This window comes from Pipistrellus kuhlii, unplaced genomic scaffold (genome assembly GCF_014108245.1).
Source record: "Pipistrellus kuhlii isolate mPipKuh1 unplaced genomic scaffold, mPipKuh1.p scaffold_m20_p_3, whole genome shotgun sequence".
Taxonomy (NCBI): Eukaryota; Metazoa; Chordata; class Mammalia; order Chiroptera; family Vespertilionidae; genus Pipistrellus; species Pipistrellus kuhlii.
In genome coordinates, this window is record NW_023425529.1 from 163644023 (window position 1) to 163658020 (window position 13998).

The 13998-nt window shown below is 45.4% G+C and overlaps 1 protein-coding gene across 5 annotated transcripts in view; it reads right to left on the reverse strand.

Moving 5' to 3' along the window:
* The window catches only part of CSGALNACT1 (chondroitin sulfate N-acetylgalactosaminyltransferase 1), a 299546-nt gene that overhangs the window by 233858 nt on the left and 51690 nt on the right, over positions 1 to 13998 (reverse strand). For all 5 annotated transcript variants that reach the window (XM_045588828.1, XM_045588832.1, XM_045588831.1 and 2 more), the window contains exon 2: positions 3430 to 3548. The gene's annotated coding sequence lies outside the window, so the exon portion shown is untranslated. The remainder of the gene's footprint in view (positions 1 to 3429; positions 3549 to 13998) is intronic.

Consider the following 13998-nt stretch of genomic DNA (forward strand, 5'->3'; position numbering starts at 1 on the left):
TTTCAAGCAAAGGCTTTAAAGCAGCTTTTATGGTTATGTTCCATGAGGTAAATGTTCTCAAAATGAATGGACAAATAGATGTTCCTAGCAGAGAAACAGAAACTATAAATAAGGACCAAATGAAAATTATAGAACTGAAAACCAGAATATCTATCATCAAAAACTCATGGGATCATTTCAAAAGCAGAATGGAAAAGCCAGGAAATGTGAAGATCAATAGAAATTCCCCAATCTGAAGAACAGAAAGAACATTATAAAAAATTATGGAACAATACAAAAAATCTAATAGGTAGCATTGTTGTATAAAAAGGAGCAGGTAATGAAATTAAGACCAAAAGTAAGTATTTGAAGACATAGAAGGATGGAACTAGATAAGAACATCTGTAAAGTAAGTGAAGAGAGAAAAGAAGGCACTCAACACCTGAGCCTAGGGATGTCCAGGATTGAGACATTGGCAAGAAGAAGAGAAACCATCAACAAAGACAGGATGAGAACTGAAAGGCTGATAGCCGAGAGGCTGAGTACTGAAAGCAGGGAAGAAAATCAAGAAGAAAGGAGTAAAGGATTGTGCCAAATGCTGAAGATGAACCAAGTATGATAAGGACTGAGAACAGACTATTAGATCTGACAACATACAAGTTATTAGTGACCTTGATTATACCTGTTTGTAAAGTGGTGGGGACAAAAGCCAGAGGAATAAAGGAGGGAGGGAAAGAAGGAAGGAGGAGGGAGGGAGGGAGGGGAGGGAGAGAAGATTGTAGTTATTCATTTGAAAGATCTACAATAAAGGGGAGGAGAAAAGAGTGATAGCTACATGGTGAACAAGAACAGACCCAGAGATAAGGAGCCATGGGCCTCAAAGGGAGGGCGAGGATAAAAGGGAGAGATCAACCAAAGGACTTACCGTATTTTCCGGCATATAAGACAACCCCCTAATTTTACAGTTAAAACATAGATTTAGGCCTATATTCGCTGTATAAGACTACCCCCCACTTCCGAGGCAACACCAGTTCTTTTTTTAATAGACCACCTCTCTGACTCTGGCCAATCTGAGCAGGCTTTTTACTAGAACACAGTGTAGCTTCGGGTACAGAACATGTATAATTTGCATGCATAAAAAGCCTGCTAGAATTGGCTGAGTTAGAGAGGCGATCCGAGCAGCCTTGCAGTTATTGGTGCAGGATCGAGTTGGAAAATTCGTTTAGCGGCATATCCAGACGATTTTCGGGATCGAGTTGGAAAATTCATTTAGCGGCATATCGAGACGTTTTTGGGGGGATACTCGGCGTATAAGACGACCCCTGATTTTCGGTTGACATTTTTTCGTTTCAAACGTCGTCTTATACGCCGGAAAATACGGTATGTGCATACATATGAGCCTAACCAGTGGTCGAGGACAATAGGGGGGTGGGGGCATGAGTGGAGTGGGGTGGGGGGTTGGAATGGGGATTTGAGGACAAATAAGTGATACCTTAATCAATAAAGAATTTTTTTTTAAAAGAGTGATAGCTACAGAGAGAAGTTAATTCAAGAGCACATTTTTTAAGAGAGAAGATATTTCTATCAGCCCATGCTGATGGGGCTGACCCAGGAAAGAGGAAGAATTAATGATTCGGGGAGGAAAAGATCCACTTTAGAGGAATACCCTTAGGTAGATGCGAGGAGACGAAATCCAGAGCAAGAAGGGCAGGCCTCGGACAGGGGTGAGTATGTTGGCTTAGGAGGAAAGAAATCTGAAATCTAGAAGGATGTGGGGGGTGGATTTGTAGTGTTAGCACTGAAAGGGCAGAGAGTCACTGTCTTCAAGTGTTCTCATCACCAGTGAAATGAGAAACAAGGTCACAACGTAAGGAAGGATGAGGAGATGCCGAGGAGGAGAAAAGAACAGGTGTGAAAAGTCGCTTTGAAGAGTGAGAGAGTATGTGATGGGGAAAGGTGGAAACAAGTCAGCAAGGAGGTAAGGAATTCTTCTGTCGGAAATGTTCAGTGACAGATGATTAACATTTTCAAATTGTCTGAAAAACATTATACCCCACTGCTCAGCTACATTAAAACACACTTCCAAAGTCATTGCCTCGGGACTAATCCCAAATATTAGACAATCACTTTCATCTTAATACCAGCATTCGGGGCCAAAGGTACGGACAGGAGGCAGAAAGAGGTCTCTGTGTATTTGCTTAGTAGCCTATTGGAGATCAGATAGATGGTGAGAATTAGTGTGAAATACTGAGACCTAGCCAACAGACAAAGGTCAGGGATGAGAGAGGAAGACTCCAGACAGGTCATTCTGCAGATAACCAGTGACTACACAGAAACTGTTCTAGAAGAAGCGGGAGGGGGGGGGGTGGGGGGGGGAATACAGCTCAACTTGACAAAGAATTGTCTTACCTGTCCTCATAGCTGAGCAATTACTAACGATATCTGACATAAATGCAAGTCAGGCTCCCATCAGAGAAGGCAAATAATCTTAAGGAATACTCCCATGTCCCCATCTTAAGAAAAAAAAAAAACCAAGACTAATGGTGAACAGGAAAAGATAAAGGAAAGCGGAGGAGGAAGCCATCACTGAAAGGACTCCCAGGTAGCAGAGAAGAATGAAAAGTGATTCCTGGAATGCACCAAACCAAAAATCTTAAAGACATTTACAAAAAAGACATTCTGCATCTCTTGGCCCATGAAAGAGCTCTTCATAATAGGGAGCAGATTCCTCTGGAGTGACAGAAAACACCCCAGATCAAGGAGGAGGCACCAGGAAGCTAGGGAAACCAGATAGGAGGAGACTCCTGTCTGACAGGGAATTCCGGTTTCCAGCGATTACAACGAGGAAAGCAAGAACGGAAACCACACAACTGGCTCAGACAGGCCCAGTGCTTCCCACTTCTATCTTCCGGACGTGTCACGATGCCTGCACTACAGATGGCAAACAGCCTCGTGGATGCTATGCAGACGGTTCCATAGAATACAAATGTCTTCAGTTTCTAAAAGACACTAGTTACTATTCCAGGCACTAGAACTCTTAAAGGTAAGAACATTCAAGAATGCTACAAAGCCATAAAAAAAAAAACAAAAAAAACAAAACAAAAAAAAAACACAATAATTTATGCCACATACAGATCAATCTCATTTTAATACCGAGGACGACACTGTTGGAGAATGTTGAGCTGATAACCTCTGTGGCCACTTTTAAACGCTAAAAAGCTGGTTCTTGCTCCTTCTCTTCAAATACGGTCTCGTTTTAACATGGTCATCAGCATGAGTATGAAATCTAACACGTGCGAGCGGTACTGCGGTTCCTGGGTGCACAGGTGAGTGCCAACAGCATCCCCTGGGGTTCAAGGCCACCACGCTCCCCTGCATGTCCTCCTGAGCCACCTACCCCCAAACAGATGCTGGGGTTTGACCCTCCGACAACCAGAATGGCACACCTACCTGCGTCCTGATCGTAACAGAAGATGGAAGCAACGGGGGTGCGAGGCCCGGTTCCACTCTCGGCTTTGTGTTTTGTTTTACATAATTCCACTCACAGTCTCTGACAGCAGTTTCCCGGCCTGTTAAAATGAGGAAGATGGACAAAAATCAGACACTGTGGAACGAGAAGGGGCCCCACACACCAGTTTAGATTTAATTCATTTACTGACGTACACAGAGCAGCCCCTTTCAGAGCCAAACTTCTAAAAATAGCAGCCACCATGACAGGCACGTTTTGTTCTGAAAGTTCATTTGCACATCAGTTCTTTGAAACTGGGAAGGTACTTCACCCCAGAAATTATGTTATTAGAGATGGTTGGGTTTCCATGTCAACCCTCAGAAGCCTGATTAACTTGTAACATGCCTGAATATATATAGTTCTACAATAGTGCTATCACAGCTCGCTGGGATGCCTCCCACCTCCTGGGGCAGCCCCCGCTGTCCTTGCCAAGCCACCACTACCGACCATCAGGTACTAAGAAATTCTCAGGCAAAAAATAGAAACAGAAAATGAGGAAAGAAATGAGGTGGAAAGACAGGTATTGGTTGGGTGTGGGGAGTTGGGGCAAAGAAGGAGGGCCAGCCCAGCAGATCTGTGAGAGCAGAGCGAGGGGAGGGCAGCAGAGAGAGAGAAGCCATTTGCCCTTTACTCGCCTCCACCCCCACTACTGGCTCCTTTCATCACAGCAGACCTGCTACCACCACCGCCAAGGCCACCTCCTGAGGAAGACCTGGGCGCTGGGAAGGAAAGGGTCTGCGACAAGGGCAGGACACGTGCTCTGGATCTACATCGGATATGGGCTAATTCTGCACATGAATTACCCACAGTCCAGAAGGGGAAAGAGCATTTCTAATAATTATTAGAAATTCAATCTGGACCTTCCCAGTGCCCTTGTGCTGGGGTGCCTGATCTCACCCCTTACAGCACCTCACCTGCTCTGGATGGGGTTGCAAGCTCCCATACGCTCCATTCACTCCTCCCATGTTCATCCCTAGCCCTATCTATCTTAGGCTGGGCAAGGGCTGAACCTATGCCCTGGGCACCATGCTGAGAGGGTCCTGCTCACACTTCCTCCAGCTACACCACGTCCATGGAGCTCCAGGGATGTGCCTACCCAGACCCCGCCCCATCTTCTGGACCAGCGGTTCTCAATCTTTTTAATGCCGCAACCCTTTAATACAGTTCCTCATATTGTGATGAGCTCCAACCATAAAATTATTTTCATTGCTACTTCATAACTGTAAATCTGCTACAGTTATGAATCGTAATGTAAATATCTGTGTTTTCCAATTGTCTTAAGCTCTACCTGTGTTGTGACCCAGAGGTTGAGAACCGCTAGCAGGGTCGCCTAAGACCATCAGAAAACACAGATATTTACATTACAATTTTACATTAGCAAAATTACAGTTATGAAGTAGCAATGAAAATAATTTTATGGTTGGGGCTCACCATAATATGATGAACTGGATTAAAGGGTTGCAGCATTAGAAAGGTTGAGAACCACTGTTCTAGACCATACCACAGGTCCCTGGGACCTGCTTCAGTGCTTGCCTGGTCCAAGCTCTCAAAGGTGGTACCCTTCCTCCAGTTCCTACAATGGAGCCTGTCAGCAGAGGGTGCAGACAGACTTGGGACCCATGGCCAGGGATGTCAACATGTACCGCAGGGAGATTCTGGACAAGGAACTCGAGGAGTCTGAGAATTCTAAATCTGAATCTGGCTGCCCAGGATGCTAAGACGGTATATTTATTAAGAAAGGAGCATAGAACTGGATTTATACAAAGGGTGTCTTATAACTTTGAGGTATTTGTTTCATTTTGCTGCAATTAGCCAGGCAGAGAAAGACAATACTATATGATTTCATGTATGTGTGGAATCTAAAGAAAAATATAAACAAACAAACAAAATAATAACAGACTCATAGATACAGAGAACAGACTGATGGCTGACAGGGCAGAAGGATTGGGGGTTGGGTGAAAAGGGCAAAGGGACTAAGAAGTACACGTTGGTAGTTACAGATCAGTCATGAGGATGTCAAGTCCAGCATCGGGAACATAGCCAATAACACTGAAATAACTCGGCAGGGGCCAGGTGGGCACTCATAATATCTGGGGGACTATACTCTGTGAAGCACATGGCTGTCTAACCATAATGCTGTACATCTGGAACTAATACAGAATAACGCTGAAAGTTAATTGTAACTGAAACACACTGTTGATGAAATATTTATTTAGAAACGGGGAATGGAAGCCTCCAGTGGTCTCCTTGCCCCGGGCCCAGCAGCTGCTTGAGGCGGGCCGGGCCGTCTCTCCTCTCCCTGCTTTTGGCTGCCAGGCCCTGGGCCTGGAACAGATCAGAAAGTTTGCTCATGAGCTGGCAAACTAACTCACTTCCCTTCCTGGGGCCTCTTCTTCGTTAGATATAAAATGGCTCCCAGCACCCCCCCAACAGGTTCCCCAAACTTTCCTCCTGAGGGGGACACTTCCCTCTGCCACACACCTGCACCTGTAAGATCCCAGCCAGGCCCCTTGCGGTCTTCCCCCTGGTGGTTCCCCGGGAGGGGAGCACTTACTAGTGCACCCAGGGGTGTAAGCAATGTTCAGGAAAATTGGGTCTGGCCAAAACTGGTTTGGCTCAGTGGATAGAGCGTCGGTCTGCGAACTGAAAGGTCCCAGGTTTGATTCCAGTCAAGGGCATGTACCTTGGTTGCGATCAGTGCAAGAGGCAGCTGATCGATGATTCTCTCTCATCGATGTTTCTAACTCTCTTTCCCTCTCTCTTCCTCTCAGAAAAAAATCAATAAAATATATATTAAATAGAAAGAAAAAAAAGAAAAGAAAAATGCGTCTAAACCTCCCATAAGTCACGGGTGCAGGTCTCAGGTTACCTCCACGGGGTCCAGGACCATGCCACCGCCCAGCCTGAGCAACCTGCTGCCCCGGGCCAGGCCTGCCTGCCCACGCTGGAGATCTGGGTCTCTGTGCAGCCTTTCTGGCAGGCACAGACCGGGACCAACTCAGACCTGCTGCACATTGGAAGGCAAGGTCCTGCAGCACACACCAACGTCCGGGAAATCCCTGAAAGCTGTGCTTCTCTCTGGGAGTTCGGTGTGCTGCGGTCCTTTATTCAGGGAAGCGCAGGCAGAACAAGTTCACCCCGGGCACAGCATCCCTTTAAACAACCCTGGGTAACCAATGTGCCATGTCAGGCAGGGCGGGCGGGGTACCTAACAGGCAGCTGGGTACCGGGGCAGGGCTGTGGCCAAGTTCAATGTCAGGTCAGGATATGTGATTGGATCCATGGTGTGATTCACACTGGGTCAGACTTTCTATGATTTGCAGTAAATTCCACAAGTTCTTAGTATCCTGACCTTTCCCCTGCTTTGTTCAGTCATAATTATTATGATCAGCAATCCTGCCTGGTCAGGTCACAATGATCAGGTCACCTTGCCCTGGCCACTTCCCACGACTATGGGCCAGTCATCATAGCATTTTATTAATCAGACACCACTCCAAAAACAAGTTTCAAAAAGTAGAAATTAGATTTTTTTTTAAAAAAGGCCTGACAATGGAAAAACTATCAGAATTACTAAGAATTTGCTAGTATGTCAAAAATGAAAATAACTGCCTACAACTGAACATTTACAATTTTTCCAATAATTGGTATTGAAGCAACTGGTTAAGATTTGGGGGGGGGGGGACAATAATAAATTGGGTTCCTACTTCAAAATATTCACCAAATTAAACTCTAGATCTAACAAAGACAGCACATGAAATCATAAAACTATAGGAGGAGAAGATGCAGGCCAATATTTACAGCTTCTTGAAATAGGTCAAGAATCCTGTGTCAGCCAAAACCGGTTTGGCTCAGTGGATAGAGTGTCGGCCTTCGGACTGAAAGGTCCCAGGTTCGATCCCGGTCAAGGGTATGTACCTTGGTTGTGGGCACATCCCCAGTAGGGGGTGTACAGGAGGCAGCTAATCGATGTTTCTCTCTCAATGTTTCTAACTCTCTACCCCTCTCTCTTCCTCTCTATAAAAAAATCAATAAAATATATTTTTTTAAAAAAGAATCCTGTGTCACTCCTACTGGGATGCCACTCCCACCCTCACAGCTCTTGGCTCTGAAGAGAGAAGCCTCCCTCCCCTTACCCCCCCACCCTGGGGTCCAGAGACTCCCCTGAACACTGCCTCCCACTCACTAAGCCTGGGAACACACAGAAGCTCAAGCGGCAGGCCCCTCCCTGACACCAGCCCTGGGAGGGGGAGCTCTCTGGGCAGGAGGAAAAGCCAGGTTCCCATCAGGAAGCTTTCATGTTCACGTAAGAAACATTCAAACCTGAGAAGAATTTCCGTGAGTTTATTGGAGCCAAACTGCCTACAACTGCCAGGAAACAGAATCTCAACGGACTGAGATGATGCTCTGGAGAGGGGCGGTTTTGCATCTTAGTTTATGCATTGCAGTCGAAAGAGGAGGCATAAGTGGGTTCCATGAAATCCATTGGTGATAGATTAGGGAGGTGGGAGAAAGCAAAGCAGGGAAACCTCTGGGACTGGATATAACGGAAAAGAATAGACATGTCCTTTCACCTAGGTGGGTACAGGATAGTTAACAGTCAACAATGAACTCAGTAACAACGAAGGGATTTGTGGTCTCCGCAGAGCGGGGCCTGTGCTCTGAGGGTTCTGGGAAAAGGAAAATTGCGTTGACATTCCAACGATAAGTTATCATCGATGCAAAAAGACAATATGCTCAGTTGAGGTAAAGACTGACCTTTGTCAGGGAAGATACTGGCCTGGGACATGACTACCCACCATAAACAGCTTTATAGTTTAAAATGTCTTAACTTCAAACCACCCTTTGTGGTGACTGTAGGTCTCTGAGTTTGCAAGGCGGCCACACAGGCCTTCCCCAAGCTTGTCAGGTTCCATGTGGCCCTTTTCCTCCACACTTACTGTGGAAGCTTTTCCGGTCAACTGTCTAAGGAGAGCGCAGAAGGGAAAAGGGAACTTAAGCTCCAAAGCTTTAGGGATTTCTTGTGATTCCTTTTCACATTATAAGTAAACTAGAGGCCCAGTGCACAAAATTCATGCACAGGAGTGGGGGGGGGGAGTGGCCCTCAGCTCAGCCTGCACCCTCTCGCAATCTGGGGCCTTTCAGGGGATATCTGACTGCCGGTTTAGGCTCAATCTACAATCCTCTCACAATCCGGGACCGCTGGCTCCTAGTTGCTCGCCTGCTTGCCTTATCACCCCGGTCTCTGGTTGTTCCACCATTTCTGTAGCCGGGCTTTTATTATATAAAATATTCACTCTGTATCTAATTCTGTATTCAAAGTTTTACATTTTCCTCTTAAAATGAAAAAAAAAAATTGCATAAGCATCAGGCCCAAAAAAACCTGGACCCATCCCTGCTCGCACACTCTCTGCTGCAGCCAACCACTCACACATTTTACACAACCCACCTTGCTGCAACATGAACAGATTTTGGAGGAAGTGCTCAATAAGTATTCATTTAATTCTTATACATTTATAAAATGTATATTTATGATTATGGTTAAGAGCACAAAGGTTCTATCTTTGAAATTAGATAGAACCATTTAAGCCAAAGTTCCCTTTTCTATAAGATAATAGATATCTTGCTTGTTGGGAAGAATTGATGAGATAAGTATGTAAAAATGCTAAGAGTAGTACCTCATGCAGGGGAGTAAAAATTTAACCGCAAGAAAGTCTGGAAAACTATGTCTCAAGTGGCTATTTCTGGGTGGCAAGATGAAGGTTTTTCTTTACTTCCTTTTGTTCATTTGTATTTTCTAATTATTCTTTATACTTCTTTTTGTTTATTTGCACGTCCTAATCTATCGGCAATAAGCGCATACTATTTGAGAGGAAAAAAAGTTATTTGGGGATGATCCTAATTTGTATTAACCAGTTCTTAGTGTTAAAAAGCTCTGTAAAAAAATAAGTAAATAAAATAAAATAAAATAAAATAAAAAGGAGCAGTTTTGAAGAAAATTACCCAGAGTTGGGAGCTGGCCTGCCCTGCTGTCCTGTGGGGCTGAATGAGCTGCTGATGGGTTGGGACTAGAGGGAAGGACCTAGGAGTAAGTCCTAGCTGGTGTTTGACATCACCATTGCATTGCCAAGTATCGTCCCAAATAGAGAAGGGAGACAGAGGGTGATCAGCCTACCAGCCCCTGATCTTCGAGGTAATGAATGGGACCTAACATGAGCCCATGGCCCCAAGGAACTCAGAACAAGAGCTGGGAACTATTCTTACGCAAATGGTCCTCATCCTCAATTCTTAGTTGCTGACACTTCTGAATCTGGAAGGTGCGGTCCTTCAATGAAGGCTATTTCATTACAAGGTTAACTTAGATGTATCAAAATGAGTAAGAAAGGATGGTTTGGGAGTCAAGAGGCCTGGGTTCAAGTCCTACTTCTGCCAGTTAATAGCCCTATGACCTTGCGAGAATCACCTTCATTGAAGCTGCTTGCTCACCTGTACAACTCAGACAGTAGAGTCTATACTCAGACATCCAAAGGACCAGGTACATACATGCCTTCGTGAACTGTGAGGTGTCCCACAATGGTACAAACAACATGACGACACCTGTTAGCCATACACAAGGCAAGAGGACACTGGTTCTTTTCCTCCAGGAAACCAACCGTGGCTAACAGAGGATGGGAAATGTCAGCATTCGGTTCCATGCGCCACCTACGGCAGAAGACCCACAAGGTTGCTCCAGAAATAGAAGGCCAAAAAGAGAGCGTGGAACCAATGACAACACAGGGGCGTCCCATGGGAGGGAGGGTCTCTATGTCAGTCTGCACTCTTGATAGCAGGACTGAAACTAACACTTGCCAGTTTAGGGAAAACATGAGAAGGCGAGCAAGAGCTCACTCTGGCTTTCTCCACAGAAGGCGCTCTCAGGAGTGCTGCCCCCACGGCCACAGACAGATCCACTCATCCATCCTCTCTGAACTGCTCTCTCAAGGTTCAAAGTTCAGGGAGGAGCGTCCAGTTGGCTAGGAGGTGTGCCTGTGAGCACCCAGGGCAGATGCCTGCCTCCCACCAAGACGACACACAGAAGGGACATCCCAGAAATGGAAGACAGCAAAAGCCCAAACAAATGTGCACTCTGGTCTGAATGCCATGGTCGGTTCACGTGGAAACGTGGGCCACATAGAACTCCTCCACAGCCTGGGGTTGTTCACCCCTCCTTACCCTATTGGTACAAAAGAGGACAGCTGGCCTGGGCAAGAACCTTCAGGAAGGTAGCAATGCCAGAGAGGGACAGTATCAACCCTGAGAGTCATGGTGATTGTGGGACGAGACATGGGGTCCGTGGTCAGTCACGTCCCTCCCTTCTCTAATCCCACTTCCAACTCAGTCACGTGTCTCTACCTCTCACACTTGGCACAGAAATGTCTGTCAGGGACAAAACCATGTGGAACACAGAAGCACTCACACTAGAAAATGCAAACACCAAATATGAGTTTTTCAAATGCCCTCTCTGCTATTGTAGTGTTTATTAAGCGGTTTAGATATGTTCACGGACTCAGGGTCTCTGTTTGCATTAAGAACTGCAGAAATGTGCACGGTCTGACTGTCTTTGTGACTGTTAACTCTCGCACAGTGGTCGGCAAACCGCGGCTCGCGAGCCACATGTGGTTTTTTGGCCCCTTGAGTGATCTAACGCCACTTCTTCAAAATAGACTCACCCAGGCTGAAACCAACTTCTGCGCATGGGCCACAAAGTTTCAATTGCACTGTATGTGTGCACCTGCACATGGTATTTTGTGGAAGAGCCACACTCTAGGGGCCAAAGAGCGAGCCACAGTTTGCAGACCACTGCTCTAGCAGAATGAAGTAGTAGAAATGTGCCCAATGTGACTATTTTGTGACTATCGCTCTACCAGAATGAAGTAGAAATGTGCACAGGGTGGCTGTATTTGTGACTGTCACCCTATCAGAGTGAAGGAGAGGAAATGTGCACAGTGTGACTATTTCGTGACTGTCACTCACCAGAATGAAGTAGAAGAAATATGACTGTATTTGTGACTGTCACCCTATCAGAGTGGAGTAAAGGAAATGTGCACAGTGTGACTGTTTTGTGACTGTCACTCCACCAGAATGAAGTAGGCATCACTAAGGCCTCAAACCATCAGCATGCTTTCCGCTAGTTGGCATCGGAAACAACAAATTCCTGAGCCAAACATTTCAGCACCAATCTCTGTGTTTGACCGTTTCCACCCACATGCTTTCTGTGCTGAGAGGAAAACATAGGATATGAATGCACAACTCATGCCTCATCCTCTGTGCCCATTAGAAATTTTGGTTTACAGTGTAATTGACCTGAAAGAGAGGCCGTACTAATAATGTTATATATTTGCACATCACAATAATCCAAATGTACAGCGCTGCACAGATGTGCAAATTATTGAAAAATGAAATTAAAGCTGAAATTCTTTTCATCTAGCAGTTCATTAGCACAAATTACCAACTGGATTGCATTACTCCCTACACAGTGTGTGCCTCAAACCATAACCAATAGGAATAGTTTCTGAAATGTCTTCAACCATTTCTCATGTATCAGAGAAAATTTGGCTTCCAAAGACATGCGGTTCCACAATGAAACTCCACTCTCCCATTACTTTACTCCAGTCAGTGGTTTCACTCCTTAGAAAAAAAAAGAAAGAGACTACACATAGAGAATACTGTTATTACTGTGTCTATTACAACTGTAGCTCATGAAGCAAAAAAAAAAAAAAAAACCACTGCAATTTTTCAATTGCTGACATTTCCAGACCAATTTCTTTTATAAGTCAAAAAAAGAGAAAAGTGACTGAAGCAGATACTATACATGACCCTCTGAGGAAAAAGTCAGGTTTCTAATAAAATGCGAACACCCACACTGGCCTATGGGAATAAATAATCAGTTCCTTACATTTGAATAGACTCTGCCGTTCACAATTATTAGTTTAAAAAGCACTTGTACAATTGTGAGCCACAACCTCCTCTCCCTCACAACACCCCTCTGAAGCAGGTGTTCGTACTCCGTTTCACAGATGACCAGTTGACACTCAAGAGAGAAAATGATTCTCTGACTAGATCAGTATTTGGTCCCTGGAGCCATTTGTGGGGGCTTCTTCTGTTTTAATATATTTTTATTGATTGATTTCAGAGAGGAAGGGAGAGAGAAATAGAGACAGAAACATCAATGATGACAGAGAGTCACTGATCGGCTGCTTCCTGCATGCCCCACACGAGGGTTTGAGCCCACAACCCAAGCATGAGCCCTGACTCAGAATCGAACCCTGACCTCCTGGTTGATAGGTCTATGCGCAACTAGTGAGCCACACCGGCCCTGGGTCTTCCTATGGGTTGTTGTACTTCAATGAGTGACTTGGAAAAACAGGTTGAGTTTGTTGGTGAGGGTTTGAGGTCAGGGAAAAGAAGAACTCACTATGAATTCCAGTGAAGGTCACTGGGGATTGGCCACAGCATCCATCAATGGGGGAGATGGGTTTTTATTTAAAATCTTTGTGGTGGTTTATTGTGAAGCAAAAAGACAGGCAAAGGGCCACATCCTGGAGGGAGGAAAGAGGCTACCATAGGAGCTGAGCAATCCCAAGCAATTTTTTTGTTCTGCAGCAAATGTTTATCACATTCACTGTGTACAGACCTGGGCCATGAACTATGCACTGAAGAACATCTAGAAGAAACATTAAGTCACATCAGTGAATGGAGAAAATACCACCTTACATTTTATATTGGCTCCTTTTCTTCACCTTACAAATTCTCCCACTTTTGAAAAAAATAGAAAAAATAAAAGAAAATGAATGCTGTCTGGCTAAGTATCGCCACCCTCTTTTTATTGCCCTTTCTCTTTTCACACCTCAGCTCAGCATTTTGAAAGCACTGTCCATACCTACTGTCTCCATCTGATCATCATCATCAAATTTTTCCTGGTAGCCCTGCAGTCGGATTCCATCCCTAGCACTCCCACAAGACTGCCCTCCCCCAGCTCACCTGGGCACAGGGCAGACCTGAAAAACACTATTCAATTCAGCGTGTACCTAATGAATGGGCCAACACAGATTCCAATGGGCCCTGTAATTTATGGATAGCAGTGCAGCCTCCCCTGATCAAACAAGGGATTGAGTCTTTCGTTTAGAAGAAGCCACAGTTCAATGTTCATCAGAGACTCCTCATAGGTTTAGCAGTTCTGAAACATGTCACCAAATTCCTTGACACTTCTCTCATCAACAGGTAGCGTCTGCAGTCCCCACCCCTTTAGCACTGGCCCTCTAATAAAGCCCGCCATTAATGCCATGCGTCTCCAAGGCTGTCATGAAGACCACATCACAGCTTGCGACCTGGCTGTCTTGGGATGAGGACTCTAGAGACTAGCTACCGTGGTACGAGAAAGCCCAGACACCTCGGGGAGTGTCCTACATGAAGAGGAACCAAGATGAGCTCCCAGCCAACCTAGCAGCCATAGCTCCTCCTCCTACCCTCCATCC